We start from the raw sequence: 20912 nt of genomic DNA, 5'->3' as shown, positions 1-20912 counted from the left end.
ACTCTATGGGGATAGAAGCTCCTGCACTTGGGACCCTTTGAGACCTTGTTCTGTACAACTCTTTATTGGGCTGTTCATTTGTACATTTTGTAATAAACTAGTAAAGATAAGTAAAGTGCCTTCTTGAGTGAATTCTGTGAGTTATTTTAGCAAGAAATCAAACCTGAGGAGCTAGTTGTGGGGGCTTCCAAATTATAGCCAGTCAGTCAGAAGAATGTTTGCTGGGGACTTGGGTTTGGTATCTGAGGTGAGAGAAGTCTTGGGTGAATTCTCCCTTGGGCGACTTTTCCCTTGGGCTCAGTCTTAACCTTGCAGAGTCTGACATTAACTCCAGGTAGCTGGCATCAAAATTGATTTGAATTCTAGGATATTAAGTGCCGTTAGAATTGATGTTGGTGTCTAAAGGTAAAAACCTCTCCGAAAGTAAAAAAATAAGAAAAGTGAAACATTCACGACTCCTCATATAAGCAGAGGTAAGATACATAGATAGATACACACATATACATTTTCTCTTGCACCACACACATTCACACCCACAGACAAATAGTTCATAATAAATTCGGATTATAACATACAGGTCTTTGAACTGTCAATCTATTGTTATCGAAAATATTTTCTTTAATAGAATAGGATACAAATTTATTGACATATGTACTTTAATGTCAACCATTACATTTCAAGATATCATGAATAGTCATTTTAGTATCTTGCATTTTAGGAAAAGCTGTACTAAGAAAACATAATATCACAAAAATCATAGCAAAAAACAAACAAAACAATAAACTGACTATCCATAACATTTTCTATTTTCTTTCCAACTAAAGTGAGACAGCACATGAATTTATACAACCCTTTGGAGGATTATTTTGTAATACAGATGTTCCTCAACTTACAATGGGGTTGTGTCCTAATAAATCCACTGTAAATTGAAAATATCATTGTAAGTCAAAAATGTACTTAATATAACTAACTTACTGAACAGCATAGCTTACCCTAACTTACCTTACAGTGAGACTTATCTTGAGTCTTAGCTCATGAGTATTGCCTTTCTCTGCTCCTTTTTACCGGAAGCAGCAGACAGAGATGAGAGTTTTGTAGACATGATGTTATGTGAAAACACAAAACTCAACACTCCCAAAATGCTGACAATACGGTACAGTGTAGAGTATCAGTTGTTTTCCCTTATGACTGTGTGGCTGACTGGGTGCTGTGGCTACCGCCCTTGCCCAGCATCATGAGAGAATATCCTACTCATATTTCTAGCCCAGGAAAAGATGAAAATTCAAAGTACAAAAAGAAGTGAGATGATGTAATGACCATTTGTGTGAAATAGATCTAATAATACTAAAAAGTATTTATTACCTGAATTCTGGAGGTACTGTGTTTCAAGCTAACTTTTAGAGATTCTTTTATTTATTATTAAAGCCAAGCTTTATTGGAACAAAACGTTCAATTTATTTGAAATCTAATACACAGGAGAACTTTGGATGACTGAACCTTTGGATAAGCTGAGATATTCTATTAATCAAAAGAGACGAAAGAAACACAATTCAAATTCCTCATAAGCTGAAATCAATAGGAATCTGTCAGGCTGAATTAAGCAATATTGTATTACTAACTTCATATATTATCTAGTGTGGCTAAATAATTTTATTTATTTTTATCTGACTTTTTTCTCTTGTACATAAGAAGCTGGAGTCATATAACTTTTGCACATAGAAGGATCTTAGATATTAAACAAATAATTCATAAGCAACAGTGCAAACTCCTTTGAGGTAAATGCTGTATTTTCTTCATCTTTAGATAAAACAGTGAGATACACAAGTATACCTACTTTTTAAAATATTATTAAATTTAAAATGAGGAAACTATGTCCGAAGAAGTTAAGTAACTTATCAAATGACTGATAGAGACTTAGATGCAGCTAGACTTTAGAATTTATTATTTTTAATCCTAGACATTAGTAATATTATGGCAGACTTCCTCTATTAACGTAAGTATCTTTAACAATAGGAATTATTATATATGCAGTTTTTATTTCATAATGATGTAAATTTAATTATGTCCAAGGTTCCATACTGAAATTCCCAGACAGGTTAGGACAAGTAAAGTAAGAGAGAGAATATAGGGGATTGGGGTAAATTGAATAAGCCTCCTGATTCTTAGCTCCAGGAAACCTTGGAAACATTATTGCTGGAGGTGCAGCAAGAAGCTGCTCTGCCTCAGTACTTAAAACAGACATAAGGCAGAGTTTAGCTGCCATTGAAGGAAACGGTCAGGGACACAGACAGAATAGTAAGTATTCTTACAAAAGAGAAAGAAGTCCAGACACTGACCAAGAAAATAAGGCAAACACCATTACTATTATGGTCCATCTGATTTTGAAACTACACCACCGTCTTCTGGCGGGTCATCGCTGGTCAATCCCTCCTCACATCGGAGTAGTAAGAAAAAATATCCTAAAAGTCAGTTTTCAGATAGCGAGGTCCATCACCACGCCCCTAAGAAACCAAGTCATAAGGGTCCATCAAACAGACAGGAAGTCCGAGTGGGATTTCGCTCCCAGAGCCTGAATAGGGATCCACTTCGGAAAGATATTGATCTCGTTAAAAATCGGGGTCTTTCTGCAAGACTGCTAAAAATCAGTGAATTGCAGAATGAAGTGACTGAACTCCACATCAAGTTAGCTGAGCAGCTAAAAGAAAATAAGGCTTTGCAAAGGCTTCAATACAGACAGGAATAAGTTTGAAGATACAGAAAATGAAATATCACAACTTATTACTCATCATAACAATGAGATCACAGCACTCAAAGAACGCTTACGAAAATCTCAGGAGAAAGAACAGGCAACTGAGAAAAAGGTGAAAGATGCAGAAGGTGAACAGTTTAAGACAAAATTTTCCTTAAAGAAATGGAAAATGATCTCTGAAGCTAGACACCTATCTGAGCGAGAGGATTTGGCAAAGAAACTAGTTGCAGCAGAGTTAAAATTAGATGACACTGAGAGAAAAATTAAGGAACTATCAAAAAAGCTTGACCTGAGAAGTAACAGTTTCCAGCGACAGTTGCTTGCTGAAAAGAAAAGGGCATATGATGCTCATGATGAAAATAAAGTTCTTCAAAAGGAGCTACAACAACTACATCATAAATTAAAGGAAAAGGAGAAAGAACTGGATATAAAAAACATATTCTAATTGCCTACCAAAGACTTCTCTAAAGAAAGAAAAAGAACAAATATCAAGAAAAAATGCTGCATGCCAGAGTGATTTTACATACCAGTGTACAAAAGGAGTGCAAACCAGGGAAGACTTCATGCTAGAAGAACTTCCTATTATTCCACAAACAGTTATGTGTTATGAAAACAAATGGGAACCCGAACTTCTTCCTTTGGACCTGAAATCTCAAGAGAAAGATGAGCATGAAGAAGCAGGGATTCTAAACCCAGTTGAGGAAAGAGAAGACAATTTTGTTAAAGATCAAAGAAGCCATGTTGTGAGGAGAAACCAAGATGGTGGCATAGGTAAACACCGGAGTTTGCTGCCTCGAACAACCACTTCAAAAATACAACTAAAAGACGGAACGGACATCATCCAGAACCACAGGAAGACTGGCTGAGTGGAAGTTCTACAACTAGGAGGAAAGAGAAAAACATACCGAGACTCAGAGGAGGCGCAGTGCTGACATAAAATACTAAGGTGCGGAGTGCATGTGGAGCAGGCTGGTGGCTGAGGGCATGGTTGTTGTTTTCAATCGGGAGGGAGTCTCAGGCTCTGAGCTCCAGCTCCGGGCAAGTCTCTAGGGACCCAGACTCATACGGGAGAAGCAGGACTGTCTGGCATCGCTCAGAACCCTAGGGCAGCTTTCTCTCCGTGGGGCTTGCAGCGATTACTGGGAAACTGAGAAGCAGAGCCTCTGAGGGCAAGACTGAGAGCAGCCATAATTGCTAACCCCGCCCTGTTGATCCTGTGGGACCCGCCCCGCCCAAGCCCTGCAGAGAGACTTTTGCTGGATAGCCTCAGGCAAAGGCTAGATTAGCACCTCCCTAGAGATCCAGGAGCCAGGAAGCCCAGAGGTCAGAGTGGGACCATCCAGTTTGCAGCTCCATGGAACCATAAAAGACACACTCAGAGGGCAGACTCAGTGAGCACCAAAGCCCCATCGAAGCAAGTCTACCCCCAGAGGGGTGTCTCCAGCACAGAAGCTCTCCCACTGCAGACACAGCTGATTCTCACAGCCAATTGGCCTGGAGGTCAATTCCTCACAGTGATAACTACAACAATCAAGGCTTAACTACAACAAGACTGTGCACAAATCCCACAAGGGGGTGCACCAAGAGTGTCTACCTCAGCTAATTGGGACACTTAGCACAGAAAGGCACTCTATCGACACAGTGAAGCATAAAAAATGCCAATACAAAGAAACAGGACACAAACGACAGAATGGGAGGAAAGCAAACTGCTGGATATAAAGGTCAAAACCACACTTTTAAGGTCTTTAAAGAACTGTCTAGAAGCCGCCGATAAAGCCCTCGAAAACACTGGTGAGACCACCGATAAATGTAGTGAGATCTTCAGAAGACTGGTGAGACCGCCGATAAATGTAGTGAGATCCTCAAGAAATCTAATGAGACCCTCGATGTTGTGATAAAGAACCAACTAGAAATTAAGCATACACTGACTGAAATAAAGAACATTATACAGACTCCCAACAGCAGACCAGAGGAGCGCAAGAATCAAGTCAAAGATTTGAAATACGAAGAAGCAAAAAACACCCAACCAAAAAGCAAAATGAAAAAAGAATCCAAAAATACGAAGATAGTGTAAGGAGCCTCTGGGACAGCTTCAAGTGTACCAACATCAGAATTATAGGGAAAGAAGAAGAAGAAAGAGAGCAAGATATTGAAAACCTCTTTGAAGAAATAATGACAGAAAACTTCCCCTACCTGGTGAAAGAAATAGACTTACAAGTCCAGGAAGCACAGAGAACCCCAAACAAAAGGAATCCAAAGAGGACCACACCAAGACACATCATAATTAAAATGCCAAGAGCAAAAGACAAAGAGAGAATCTTAAAAGCAGCAAGAGAAAGAAAGCCAGTTACCTACAAATGAGCACCCATACGACTGTCAGCTGATTTCTCAACAGAAACTTTGCAGACCAGAATGGAGTGGCAAGAAATATTCAAAGTGATGAATACCAAGAACCTACAACCAAGACTACTTTATCCAGCAAAGCTATAATTCAGAAGTGAAGGCCAGATAAAGAGCTTCACAGATAAGGAAAAGCTAAAGGAGTTCATCACCACCAAACCAGTATTATATGAAATGCTGAAAGGTATCCTTTAAGAAGAGGAAGAAGAAGAAAAAGTTAAAGATACAAATTATAAACAACAAATACACATCTATCAACAAGTGAATCTAAAAATCAAGGGAATAAATAATCTGATGAACAGTATGAACTGGCGATTATAATAGAATCAGGGACATAGAAAGGGAATGGACTGACTATTCTTGGGGGGGGGGAGAGGTGTAGGGGGGAAGGAAGAGATTGGACAATAATCGTGCACCTATTGATGAGGACAGTGGGTGGGGAGTGAGGGCGGAGGGTGGGGTGGGAACTGGGTGGAGGGGAGTTATGGTGGGAAAAAAGAGTAACTAATGTAATAATCTGAACAATAAAGATTTAATAAAAAACAAACAAACAAACAAAGAAGCCATGTTGTAAAACAAGAGGTTGAGAAGCTGGAGCATGAATGGGAAAGAGAAGAACTTTCTAAAAAGCAAAAAGAAAAGGCATCTATGCTGGAGAGAGATAAAAGCCAGCATTGGAAGCTGGAAGATACCAAGTGGAAATGTAGCAAATTCAAAATATTGATGAAGAGGAAGAAGACAGACTAAAGAGAGAACTGCTGCTTGCTAAACTGAAGGAAATCAGCAGAGAACAAGAGTCTCTGAATCTAAAATGTCCTTCTCTGCCATTGCTACCTGATTTGGAATCTAAACTGCACTCTCCAAATAGAAGCCCCAAACCATACCTATAAAAAAAAAAAGTCCCAGGAACACACCAAGTCCTCCAAGTCCCAAGAACACAGTACCTGTCTATGTCTAAAGTTGGGCCAGGAGAGTAGAGACTCCTTCCCCTCCATACATATGCTTATTATAGCAATTCTATTCATAAGTGCCCAAACTCGGAAGGAACCAAGATGCCCTTGAGCAGGTTGGTGGACACATCAACTGTGGTATATCTGGACAATGGACTATTATTCAACACTAAAAAGAAATGAGCTATCAAGCCATGAATACATGGAGGAAATTTAAATGCATTTTACTAAATAAAAGAAGCCAATCTAAAAAGGCTACCTACTATATGATCCCAATTATATAACACTAGAGGCTCGGTGCACAAAAATTTATGCATGTGGGTGGGGGGGGATGTCCCTCAGCCCGGCCTGTGCCCTCTTGCAGTCTGGGACCCCTTAGGGGATGACCACTTGATGGTTTAGGCCGGCTCTCTGGGGGATTGGGCCTAAGCTGGCAATCAGACATCCCTCTGGCAGCCCAGGAGCCCTTGGAAGATGTCCATTTGCCAGTGGAGAGCAGGCCTAAGCTGCAGCCAGACATCCTTAGCGCTGCTGAGCAGGTGGGAGGGCTCCCACCACCACCGCTATACTGGCAGCAGTCAGCCTGGCTTGTGGCTGAGCAGAGCTCCCCCTGTGGGAGCGCACTGACCACCAGGGGGAAGCTCCTGCATTGCATATTACCCTTTTATTATATAGGATAGAGGCCTGGTGCATGGGTGGGGGTCCTGCTGGGGTGCCACTGGGGTGCCTGGTCAGCCTGAGTGAGGGGCTGTGGTTGTTTTCAGGCTGGCCACACCACCTTTAGGGTGGGGGGTTCCCACTGGGGTGCCTGGCCAGCCTGGGTGAAGGGCTGAGGGCCATTTTCAGGCTGGACAAGCCTCCCCAGCAACAGAAGCTCCCAGCCTCTCCTTTTTTTCTTTTTTTTTTTCCTGGGATTTATTTACCTTCTATAATTGAAACTTTGTAGCCTGGAGTGGAGCTCAGAGGCAGCCAGGGCTTGGCTTCCTCCATCGCCAGGGGCAACCAAGGCTCCAGTTCAGTGGCAACGGCTGGCTGAAAGCAGGTATCTGGGGTTTATTTACAGTCTATAATTGAAACTTTGTTGCTTTGAGTGTAGCTTAGAGCCGGCCATGGCAGGCAGGGAACCTTGGCTTCCTCCATTACTGGAGCAAGCAAGGCTCCTGCTCGTTCCAGCTCCGTGGCTGCTGGTCGTCATCTTTGTTGGCAGTTAATTTGCATATCTTGCTGATTAGCCAATGGGAGGCATAGTGAAGGTATGGTCCATTACCATGTTTGTCTATTATTAGGTAAGATTTTTGAAAAGGCAAAACTGGAGAGAGTAAAAAGTTCAGTGGTTGCCAAGGGTTGTGGCAGGGGTCAAGGGAGATAGAAATGAATAAGCATAGCACAGAGAATTTTTAGGGCAATGAGAATATTCTGTATGATATAATAATCATGGATAGGTGTCACTAAAAATCTGCTCAAATCTATATTATGTACAACACAACACCAAGAGTGAGTGACAAAGAAAAACTAAAGAAATCAACACCTCTATTCAACATGCCTGAAATAAAATTTAATATTTTCTCCCCAAATATGTCCTTCCATCTACATTTTGAATTATAATTTTCAATTATAGATAGTGGCAATGCCACCCACAGTCACAAAGATCTATCACAGGTGGCATTTTATTGACAACTTTATTCATCAACACTCTGTTTATGAATTACTAAATTCTGCCGATTTACTTCTAAAATATTCAAATTCACCCACTCCTTTTAAAAACCTTATTGAAATATAATTTAAGCAGTATACAGTTAATACATTGATGATTAAAATGAAATGTTTTTTAGTAATCTTACAGAGTTGTGCCACCACCATCACAATTTTAGAATATTTCATCACCCATCTAAAAAAAGAGAAGAGTGGGGAATGATCAATTAACAATCATTTCCCACTTTCCTCTCAGCCCTTCCTCTCCTAGGCAACCACTAATCTGCTGTTCATAGATTTGCTTCTTCCAGGCAGTTCATATAAATGGAATCATATAAAATGTAATCTTTCTCTTTTTGCCTTGTTTCTTTTGTGTAACATGAGGTTGTTAATGTTTATCAATGTTGTAGCACATATCTCTTTCTGCCAAATCATATTCCTTTGTATACTACATGGTGCTTACACATTCATCAATTAGTGGACATTTCATTGGTTTATTATACCTTTTGGCTGTAATAAATGATGCTTCTCTGAACATTCATGTACAAGTGGTTGTGTGGACATACATTGTCATTTCTCTTGTTAATATACCTAGGATTGGAATTGCTGGGTAATATGCTAACTCCTCTAACTTTAATATTTGAAGAACTGCCAAACTGTTTTTCAAAGTGGCTGTAAGGTTTTATATGCTCACTAGCAATGTATGAGGATGCTAGTTCCTTCACATCTTTCCCCAAATTTGTTATTAGCCTTCTTTTTCATTATAACCATCCTAGTAGGTGTGAAGTTCTGTATCTCATTGTGGTTTTGATTTGCATTTCTGTAATGGCTAATGCTATTGATTGTCTTTTCCTCTGTTTACTGGGTATTTGCAAAATTTTGAGGAAATATCTATTAAGATAATTTCCTGATATTGTAATTGTTAACTTTTTATTATTACATTTTAATTATTCTTTTTTAATATTTATTTTTATTGATTTCAGAGAGTGAGAGAGAGGGAGAGAGAGATAGAAACATCAATGATGAGAGACAATCTTTGATCAGTTGCCTCCTGCATGCCCCCTACTGGGGACTGAGCCCGCAATCTGTGCATGTGCCACTGACTGGAATCAAACCTGGGTCCCTTCAGTCTGCAGGCCGATGCTCTATTCACTGAGCCAAACCAGCTGGGCTCTTTATATGTTCTTAATACAAGTTCTGTATTGAATGCATGATTTGAAAATATTAACTCCAATTGTGTAGATTTTGTTTTTACTTTTTGATGATATCATTTGCTACGTATTTCTCTTTATGCCCATAGTAACTATTTGAATCCAGATCCTTATCATTTCTAGGTCATTTTGGAATTGTTTGGTTGATTTCCAGATGGGCACTCCTCTTTAGCTTCTACCCTCTCCCATCAACCTATCATGTAGCAGTCAGCTGTTCTCCAAAACCAAAAATCAAATTGACATTTCTCTCCCACAAACTGTTCTGTGCCTTCTTTTTGTACTTAGAATAATTGTTAGCTCTTAAAATGGCACCAAACACATTTAAATACTGGCTTAAATTTAGAATTGTAGCATGGTCTCAGATATCAATATACCCAATCCTCTCCAGAATGTTGGGCTCCCACTGCCCCAACCTATTTTTTTGGGTTATGCACAAAATAATTTCTATATCTCTGTGCTATTGTTCATATCTGAAACATCTTTTTCTTCCTCCATCACCACCACAAAGTCATGCCATATTTGGAAACCAAGTCCTCTAGAAAGCCTTTTCTAATCACTATGTCACAAACATGAACTATTTGTTTTGTCTTGTATGGGGTTAAACAGTATAGTTAATGACGTATCTGTTTCACTAGTTGTTAAAATGCTTGTGAGGAAAGACCATACCCCATTTTATGTGTCCCATGTCCAGCATGTACTACTTATACCAGGTACATGTTTATTTAATGAATAAAAACATATTTAAAAGAGATCATTGAGAATTTATTTTCAAATTATGAAATAATTATTGACTTTTCAAAAAGTTAACTGCAAATATTTTTTTAATTTATTTACCTGTTTGTTTTTATGTCAAAATACTCTGAGAAAATTTCACTATCTTTTAGAACAAAATTTCTTCACGGTATACTTTCAGGATATCTGTCTCAGGATGATTGGTACATCTATATTATTATTTCTACAAGTGGTCTTCTGTAATTACCATTATCTATGGACATGATTTCAGAAATAGGGTGCTCTGCTTTGTTTTATTTCTCTTTTCCCTCAGCAATTTGCATCAGTGAGAAATATCACAATTTTCATCTTGTGTATTTTTAGCCTCAGATCCCGTGTCAGTAAAATAACTTTATTAGATCAGATTATTTATAATTTTCCATTTAATTCCTAAAATGTGTTATGCATTGGATATTTGCTATTGATCTTCAGCAGCAGCCAGATTCTGTGTGTTCCTTTTCTCCTTTACATTGCCATCAACATTTAAATTTCAGCTCCTTACTTAATGGAAATATTATTCAGATGTTTCAGCTCTTCCAACATGGCAGAGTCTTTTGCTTTTGGAGACTTTAACTGAACAGAATATACATGAAATTTCCACAATTGTAAAGCTGAGCTGGTGACCCATTCTTAGCTTTTAACTCATTGTTGATAAAATTTTTTGAAGATTTTTAAATGTATTCAACTCATTTTCTCCTTTCCCTGAATTCCCAATGTGATTTTTCCTCACTTTCCTGCTTTTGCATGGAAAGTAAATGCTGCTGAGAAAAATTTGATTGGAGTCTATAAAATTATTTTCATTTCCTCTTGCTTCACTCATTTTAACGTAATGATTTTTCTCATTATATATTCAGGTTTTCTCATATTTCTCATCTGTACTAACATAATTAACTCTAGTTGATGTGTTAGGCTAGAATATTCCTTTTATAATACCTCAATATTTTTGAAGAACCTTTTCACTCTTTCTCCTATTTTTCTTCTTCATCATTTTTATTATTATCACCATTATATCAATAGCAATAATAAAAAATAATATATCATTACTGAGTGCCTTCTATGTGTCAGAAATAATTCTAGATGTTTTGCATTATTTTTCTGGCTAATCACCACAATGACACTATGAAGTAATTATTATGAAATACAGTAAGAAAATTGAGAGTTCAAATGATTAAATATAAGGTTTATTGAAAATAAATGAGAAATTTAGAAGTCTACTTCAAACCATACCTTATAGGCTCATACTCCCATTGAACATATCTAGTTTGAGAAAAAACAACTCATTCATATTGAGAATTTCCAGGTGAATATTTTCTTATATATCTGTGGGATTTTAGAAGGCTGAGTCTAAAATCATGAAATTGGGTTGTAAGGAAAAAAGTAACATATTAAGCAAAATAGATCTTCATTTGAGTCCTAGTCCATGAGTACCATTTAGCCTCACACTCCTTGTAGTTAAGTGAATCTCTCTGAGGTTTAGTTTTTTCTTCTTTCAAGAAGAAAATATTGGAGAGAAACTAAGATGGCGGCATAGGTAAACACTGGGAAATTGCTGCCTGCCACAACAACTTCAAAAATACAATGAAAAGACAAAACGGACATCATCCAGAACTACAGGAAGGCTGGCTGAGTGTAAATTCTACAACTAGAAGAAAAGAGAAAAGCACACTGAGACTCAGAGGAGCTGCGGAAGTAGAGTGCAAATTTACTGAGGTAAATTCCTTCCACATATGCGCCAACAGCAATAAGTCTCTACAACAGAAGGCTGCACACAGCCCACAAGGGGGTGAACTTGGAGCATTCAGCTCAGGTGACCTGGGAGGCTTTGCCACTGGGCCTGACAGGACATCTACTACATAAAGCCACTCTAGCAAGACTGAGAGACTAGCAGCTCTGCCTAATACAAAAAAAAACACACAAATAAAACACAGGGAAGCAGCCAAAATGAGGACACAAAGAAGCATGTCTCAGATGAAAGTACAGAACAAAATGCCAGAAAAAGAACTAAACAAACTGGAGACAAGCAATCCACCAGAAGCAGAGTTCAAAACACTGGTTAGAAGGACCTTCAGTGAGAACTACAATCAAGAGATAGGAAACATAAAAGTGGATATAGAAGCCCGGACAGCATGGCTCAGGGATTGCGTGTCAATCTATGAACCAGGAGGTCATTGTTTGATTCCCAGTCAGGGCACACGCCCAGGTTGATGATTCAATTCCCAGTGTGGGCATGCAGGAGGCAGCCGATCAATGATTCTCTCTCACCACTGATGTTTCTATCTCTCTCTCTGTCTCTCTACCCTCTTCTCTGAAATCAATATATATATATATATATATATATATATATATATATATATATATATATATATATATATATATATATAATGGATATAGAAGCCCTTGCTGATTTGGCTCAGACATTAGAGTGTCAACCCATGGACTGAAAGGTAGGGGGTTTCATCTCTGGTCAAGGCCACAAAGCTCTGTTGCAAGTTTGATCCCAGACTCTCTAGGGGTGCTTGCAGAGGCAACCAACTGATGGTCTCTCTCACATTGAACTCGCTCGCTCTCTTTCTCTTTCTCTCTCTCTGATTCTCTCTCCCCCTCCTCCCTCCCTTCCACTCTGTCAAAAAAAATCAGAAGAAAGAAAATCCACGAGTGAGGATTTAAAAAAAAAATTAATGGTTATAGAAAACATAGGAGAAAATCTTCAGGATCTAGGGCTCGAAAGAGTTCTTAAACTTGACATTAAGAACATAATCCATAAAAGGAACAACTGATAAATTACACTTCATCAAAATTAAAAAGTTTTGCTCTGTTAAATCTCATATAAAGATACTGAAAAGACTACCTGCCATATGCGAGAAAATATTTGCAAACCATATACCTGGCAAAGCACTGATGCTTGGAATATACAAAGAACTCTCAAAACTGAAGATGAAAAAACCTGATTAGAGAACTGGCAAAGATATGAACAGATTTTACCAAAGAAGATATATAGATGGCAAATAAGCACATGACAAGATGTTTAACATCATTAGTTATTAGGAAATGCAAATTAAAACTACAATGATGCATTACTATATACTTAGAATAATGACCAAAATAATAATAAAAAAAATTGTCCCCGCACCAAATACTGGCAAGGTGGTAGAGAAATCAGTTCACTCATACATTGCTGGTGAGAATGTAAAACGGTGTAACAACTCTGGAAATGAGTTTGCCAGTTTTTTAGAAACCTATATAAGCAACTATCATACATCTCAGAAATTGAACTCCTGGGCCTTTTTCACATAGAAATAAAAACTTATATTCACAGAATGACCTGTACACAGTTGTTTTATAGCAGCTTTATTTTCAATAGCCAAAAAAATGAGATCAGCCCAGATGTCTTCAATAGGTGAATGGTTAAGCAAACTGAGTTATATGTATAACTAACTACTACTCAATAATAAAAAAGCATAAACTATTGATACCCAAACCAACTTGGTATAATATGGAGTTATGCTGAGTAAAAAAAAATCTCAAAATTTTACATACTTTATGATTCATTTATATAACACTAGAGGCCTGGTGCATGAAATTCACTGGGTCAGGGGTCCCTCAGCCCGGCCTGTGCCCTCTCACAGTCCAGGAGCCCATGATCGATCGCCCCAAACAGGTAGGTCCTGCCCACTCCGCCGGGGATCTGCAATGGATCATCCCCACAGAGGGAGGCCCCGCCCACCCACTGCAGCACCACTGCCAAGTAGCCTGGCCTCCCTCTGCAGGGCAATCATGGGCGATGGCCAGGCCCCCAACCAATTGCATGGCACCTGCCTTGGCTGTCCTGGCACCAGTGGTTGTCATAGCATGGTCGTCCAGAAGGTCGTTCTGCTGATCGGTTGTTTAGTCGATTTCATATTATACTTTTATTAGTATAGATTTTCAAAATGCCAACATTTAGTTATGAAAGAGAAATTGAACAGGGTTGACAGCGGGTAGAGACGGGCATCAATGGAATAGGAGAACAGTAGATTTAGTTATGTTAGGGCAACATGAAAGAGCCTTGTGTGTTGGAATTCTTTAGCATGTTGACTAAGTTTGTAGATACAAGTACATATAAAGTGAGTGACAGTATTGTATAGGAGCTAATGTGCATGCATGCGCGTGGAAGCAGACACACAAAACTGAGAGAAGTAAAACAGCTGGGGAAATAGGAATAAGATTGTAGGATTGTGTCAATGTCAATACCTGGTTGGATGGTATACTAGTATGACACTTTGCAGAATACTACTATTGGGAGAAACTGGGCAAAGTGTTCAGGGGATCTCTTTGTATCTTTTCTCCTAACTGCATGCAAATCCAAAATTAGCTCAATAAAAAAATTAAAAATAATATATGAAAGTCAATTAGTTTGAAAGACTTATAGCGAAAATCATTGTTCACTTGGTACCAGGAAGATAGAATTCCATTTGTTGTCTTAAGAGAACAATGATGCTGTTCTCATCTACAATCAGTTTTTGTTTTTTTTTTGTTTTTTTGAAAGATTTTAAGATTTCCTCAATGTATCTGTTTTGATAATTTTTCACTCACTCTGTTTATGATTTAGGCCTCTCTAAAGTAAAAGCATTTAACTCAAATAATTTTTCTTGTATTAATGTTATAGTTATTATTGATAACTTTCTAATAGTTGGCTATTTTAACCTCTTATCTCTTCCCTTATATAATTTTACCTTTATGTATTTTTATCACTTTTAGTCAGGTAGATTTCTTCAAATTTATCTTATAATCTTATTAATTTTATTTTTTGTTTCCAGGAAACCACATTTATTTTGTGATTATTTCTTTTTCACTATCTTTTTTAATGGACACAATACTTTTTTGATTTTTATTTTTGTAACTCTCTCTCTGAAGATTCTAATGAGGATTTTGGTGCTTTATTTACTTTTTTTTCTGTTTTCTAACTTCTGTCTCTTTCATAGTTGCTTTTTTCAACCTTGGTCATTTTATTTTATTTCAGAATCTTGTGTTCAGGCCAATGGTTAATTATTCACATTTAAATGAGCCAAAGGAAGGTTGATTTGCAGCTGCCTTCATGTATCTGAATTTTGTCACCCAGAGGATGTTTCTCCTGGGTGAGCGTCTGGCACATGGTCATTTTGCTGGAAAGCCCTAAAACAGCGGTTCTCAACCTTGGCTGCACATTAGAATCACCTGGGAATCATTTTAAAATCCTGATTTCTGGGCCTCATCCTCCGGAAATTCTGTCTCTTTGTTATGGGGTGGGGCCCCAACATTAGTAACAAAGAAACAGAATTTCCGGAGGATGAGGCCCAGAAATCAGGATTTTAAAAAGATCCCAGGTGATTCTAATGTGCAGCCAAGGTTGAGAACCACTGTCTTATTCAAAGCAATGAAACCTGATTTAGATCATCCCATATGTAGGGTAGAATTGTGTATAGGCATGGCTATTGCTCCTATGACCTTGTAATCAACCTTACTTCTCACTCCTGCCTTGTGTAGCCTGGCAGGCAGTTGATCCAGCTCATCAGTTATAACCCCTTCTGCTTGTCAACAACTGTGGCTTTGTCATGTCATTAGTCAACTCTGTCTCTATTGGTTTCTGTCCTCTGGAAATTTACTAACATTACTCATTTGTTCATGGCCACCATTTGGTATTCTTTATTGTTGTGCTTTATATTATTAATTGCTTTTTGTTTTACTATTACTTTAATGTGTCAAGAGAAAGAGGAAATATGTATTTGGGTTGTCTGCAATTTTCAAACATAAGTCACCATTAACGTATTCTAGAAATGAAAATATAAGTATATTTTACCAGTGGTAATTTAAAAATCAATAAATATTTCTCTTTCCCCGAGAAATATAATTGAAAACTAAAGCCATAATTATATTTGCCAAGCTAACAAGTAATTGAAGCATGGATTTATTTTACCTTACTCATGTTTCATGTGATTTTTAACTACTAGCCTTTCACAATTAAAAATAAGTTCAATTTTTGCCAAAGTATTTTTGAAATCCTTATTAGCAATGATTTTGATTACATATGAAATGTTTTTCCATATTGTTTGCTACTGAATCAATGCTAGGCATGCAGTATTCAATCAATTCATATTTATTTGTAAATGAACACAAGTGTAATTTTAATGTGTGGTTTTGTGTTCTGTGAATCTCAGTAGCTCTTGTAGCATCACCCTCAAATCAATCTCCCTTCCATCTTTGTCCTAAGTTTCACTGACAGTAAAGTCATCCATCTCAGTGGAGCAGAAAAGTAAAAGCAGAATCATTGTTTGGAACTACTTACAGGTCGCACATTTATTTCATTTCGTCCAAGAACCAAAACATCCAAGTCATCTTAACCATGCCAATAAAAGCAAAATCATTTCCGAGCCCTTCAATCTCTTATCAGTTAAAAAAACTTCAGTTAAATCACTTTCTTTTTCTGCCTGACACCTTATTTCTCAGTGAGGCTATTTTATGTAACGCTGTGTTCCTGATTAGAAGACTGAAACAAGGCAATGATGAAAATAACAACAAAGGAAAACTACAAAGGAAAAGCAATTTTGGACACTCCTGATTTAACCACTTCCTGTGAATATTTATGTTATGGTATAATATTTATCATTGGGAGGGCTATTATAAAGATTTAATTAGCAGTGAAGAAAAAGAGGAACAGGAAACTTTGGGTTAAAGCAGTTTAACATTTTTTTTTAAGTTTGTTTTTCAATTACAGTTGAAATTTAATGTTGTTACATTAGTTTCAAGTGTACAAAACAGTTTGACTTTCTATAACTAAACATTGACACAATGGCTTTCTCTGGTTTCTTTATAGAGCTATACAAAAAGGGATACAGCTCAGTGGATAGAGCGTCAACCTGCGGACTGAAGCATCTGGGGTTCAATTCCGGTCAAGAGCATATGCCTGTGTTGTGAGCTCGATCCCCAGTAGGGGGCGTGAAGGCAGCCGACCAATAGATTCTCTCTCATCATTGATGTTTATCTCTCTCCCTCTCTCTTCCTCTCTGAAATCAATAAAAATATATTTTTTAAAAAGGGGGGTACAGTTTATCGGGAAAAAAATCTAAGTTAAAGAAGTCAATTAATGTAGTCTTATAGTTATAAAATCATTGTGAAGGGTTAACTCTCTCAAAGTCAGTGTGAATCCAGAAATGGCTTACTTTCCATGGTGTGAACTACAGAAAAATTACATTTCAGTTCAATTTTTATTTATCTTGCCTTTAGACCTTAAAGATTAGAGGAGACACAAGAGAAAAAGAGTCTAGGTTATTTTAATCTTTTAATTATTCTTATTTATTAACTAGAACAACTGAATAAGCAGTTGTTATTTTGGTATTCCTTCCATTATTATTTCTAGAAATATTATTTCTTGCTCTGGTAATAAGTAGTGTAGAGCCACTCATCTTAGTATAAACTATGTTTAACTCAAAGAGGCCAACTACTGTAACAAATAATCCTAAAATAGTGCAGGCTAAACATAATGAAAATCAAGGGGTTTTGTTTCTCCGTGTCATTCAGGGAACCTAGTTTTGGTTTTGCTTTCTTTTTCTTTTTTTAATGAATCTTTAAAACTGGTCAAGTGGAAGCAGATGCTTTGATCACCCACATTTTTCTTAAAAGATTTTATTTGCTTATTATTTTATCTGATAATCAGGCTAGCCCAAAATCTGGCTCTTTAAAAAAAAAAAAAAAGGCTTTAATTCTAAGTATGATATTTCTTTTCTAGGCTGTATTTTCAATGTTTGGATCCTAAAGGAGCCATCATCATGCAGAATTAAAAGCTTTCTCCTTTTATTGATTAAAAGAAAAGAAAAAAGTTATCCTGGGATGGCTAGCTTCATAGGTGTGTGGCCCATGCAGTTCCAGAAGGCTCCTCCCTCAGAAAGGCACTATGTTTGGTTTTACTATTGGCATCTTAAAATTCTTAAAAAATTTTGGACTTGGCTTTGAACTTGGTTTTGTAAGTTAAGTTGAAGGGACTGTGGGGCAGAGACATGAGCAGAGGCTTGATGCCCAACATGTGTGTCTGCCTCTTTCCCTTCAGTTCCATTCCATCAGCCACCTTCACAGAGCCCGGGAGCACAGAACCCCCACTGGCTTTCCCAATCTAGGGGCCCGGCATTTCTTAGGACCTTCACATTCTTGCTGGATCCTCTAGTTCCTGCAAGTTAATAAAGGAGGAGAAACACAGTGGAGAATTGGGAAGTTTTGAATCTAATCTTATTTGGTCTAATTTAATGTAATCAATTTACATTCCATCCCTCAAAGTGACACGATTAGCTCTGTGCATGCCCTGCAGTCTCAACAGGACCATCTACATCATTTGGGGGCCTGGTAAAAAATGAAAATGTGAGGCCTCTTGTTCAAACATTATTAAGAAGTTCATGACGGGGGCAACAGAGCATTAAACCAACACAAGGCCTTTCCATGTGCAGACTCTATGTGACTGCAGCGTCCACATGCCCCTGAAAATGGCCCTAAGTTTCATTTAAAGTCCAGAGAAACTGGGAAATGGGGCCCAACTATGAATCAGGCAATGGTGGTATGTTAATGTATTACCGAAGACTGCTGTAACAAATTACCACAAACTTAGTGTCTTGAATGATATAGGCTTATTGTTTTACAGTTCTGGAGGTCAGAAGCCTGAAATGGGTCTCACTGGCCTGAGACCAAGCTGTTGGCAGAGCTGTGTTCCTTTCTGGATGCTCTAAAGCAGTGGTTCTCAACCTTCCTAACGCCGCGACCCTTTAATACAGTTCCTTATGTTGTGGTGACCCCCAACCATAAAATTATTTTCGTTGCTACTTCATAACTGTAATTTTGCTACTGTTATGAATCTTAATGTAAATATCTGATATGCAGGCTGTATTTTCATCGTTACAAATTGAATATAATTAAAGCATAGTGATTAATCACAAAAACAGTATGTAATTATATATGTGTTTTCCGATGGTCTTAGGCAACCTCTGTGAAAGGGTCGTTCGACCCCCAAAGGGGTCGCGACCCACATGTTGAGAACCACTGCTCTAAAGGAACATCGATTTAGTTGCCTTTCCCGGCTTCTAAAGACACTGTCCCCTTGCTCATAGACCATTTCTCCATCTTCAAAGGCAGCATCTTTCTGATGATTCTTCTGGAGTCATGTCCCTTTCTGACCAAATCTGAGTATGATCTGAAGGACCCATATAATTATATTCGCCCACCTGGATAATCCAGGCTTACCTCACCTGGGCTTTCATTTAATCACATTGGCATGGTCCTTTTTGCCATGTAAAGTAACATGTTCACAGGTCCAGGAGATCAGGACATGGGTATTATGAGGATCCATTATTCTGCCTACCTCAGTAAGCATATGGCATGGTTTCTACTACAACTTGCTGCACTGTGAGATCTAGTGTAGCATATTTCTTTAATGAATTCTACCCCATGAAATTTAGTTTCTGAATGTAATTATTCCCAATTAAAACAGTGTCACATCATAGATATCATGGGCTCCAATGATGGCTCTGGTGCTGTCTTCCCATTATACATTCTGCCTACGACGTTTTCCTTTTTAAGAGCATATGGCTGCTGTTTTAAAGACTGTCTATTAAATCCTTCATCCTAGATCTCTTTTTCTACCTTTGTTGTGACTAATCTTATTTTTAAAAGGAACACATTTGAATTGAGTGAAGATTGAATTGCTGAAATAGAATCAGAGTGAGGGGAAAAAAGGAAAAAATACATATGTATATCATACACACCAAGTCAGAGTTAAATCTAGTACCGACGGGTTATTTTTCTTAAAATCATCTCTTTCTGTTAATGCAGTTGCTTTGAATGTTGATAAAAGTGAGCCTGCTAACTCACGCAGAACATTTTTTAAGCAGTTTCATTTGGTATCCCCCAAAAGAAAAAAAAATCCACTACCTTTTTTTTTCTCATTTTAAAATTATTAACTGCAAAATTATTAGTTGTTTAGAGGCACGTTCAGACAATGTAGTGGTGTCCAATGAGAAACACACACACATTTTTTATTCTCCTCAAGCAACTTTGATTTAGTTCAACTATTTCTAAATGAAAGTCCCGCTTGAAAGCCCTCTGCTTGATTTCCACTATGCTTTGTTTCGTGTTCCTTTGTAGATAGAAGAATTTGGAGAAAGGATGAAGATTCACATTTGAAAAAAGAAGAGAGACAATGGATCAGTAATTCTAGACATTTTTTTTTTCTCTCGCCTCAACTTACCTGTGTGGAGAATAAAGATGAGCTTTCTGCAAGATAAACTCACCATGTACAGCCTCTGGTAATGGTTACAACGTGCCTGTATGAGGAGGAAGAAAGACCAAAAAGAGTAGGATTTTTGTTGGTATGTATACCTGTGTGTTATTATAAATCACCTCTGTATATCATACACATATACATAGTTGAGTATTAGTCAACTTTTGCTAACTCATGCAATGATGCTAAGTAACTCTAACATCTTAGAAGCATACAAATAACATTAATTTACTGCTTGCTTGTGTGATATGTTGGTGGCTCTCAACACAGGCTGCAGGACGAGCCTCATTTGGGACATGCTATTCTTATGGCAAAGGGAAAGGGCAAAACAGTTGGTAGAAAAAGACAACAACACATAAAGCTTCCTCTAAGGATAGGCTTGTACCACTGCGGTTCCTTTTATGGACCGAAGTAAGTCGCTTGGCCACACTCACCATTGGAGAGGAAATGTATTTCACTTGTGGGAAGGGAATGCTAATCACATAGCAATGTGCCAAGGAATGTAAACCTCTAATATGAAAGGAGAGAGAAACAATTAATCGGGAAGCATAATAAAATCAGCAACACTTGTTAACATACTCCTTAGAACAAAGAAAGCTATTATTTTTCTTTCTTAAATCTGTTCTTTAAATTGCATCTCCTATGTTGTGAAAATTACATAGAATAGAAACATTTTAATATTGTGATGTTTTGGATAACTACAAATTTAAAGAGATAGTGTAAAATTCAGTGAAAGCTGGAGTATTGCTTGGAATACTACTAAGGGAGGAAAACACTTTAATCAGAGAATACTGTTTCAAATCTATTCTGTGTTTCTTTAAGAAAGTATTATTTGATTGCACCTGGCTTTGTGCCCAATTAAGCCA

General features: G+C 37.7%; 1 pseudogene; it reads left to right on the top strand.

Annotated features, from left to right (window-relative positions):
- Positions 1 to 389: 389 nt before the first annotated feature.
- Positions 390 to 19949, top strand: LOC132238870 (lebercilin-like; annotated as a pseudogene).
- Positions 19950 to 20912: the final 963 nt, after the last annotated feature.

The sequence above is a fragment of the Myotis daubentonii genome, chromosome 7 (assembly GCF_963259705.1).
Source record: "Myotis daubentonii chromosome 7, mMyoDau2.1, whole genome shotgun sequence".
Lineage (NCBI taxonomy): Eukaryota > Metazoa > Chordata > Mammalia > Chiroptera > Vespertilionidae > Myotis > Myotis daubentonii.
Note: the sequence above shows the minus strand (reverse complement) of the source record. Positions and strands in the feature narration are given on the sequence as shown.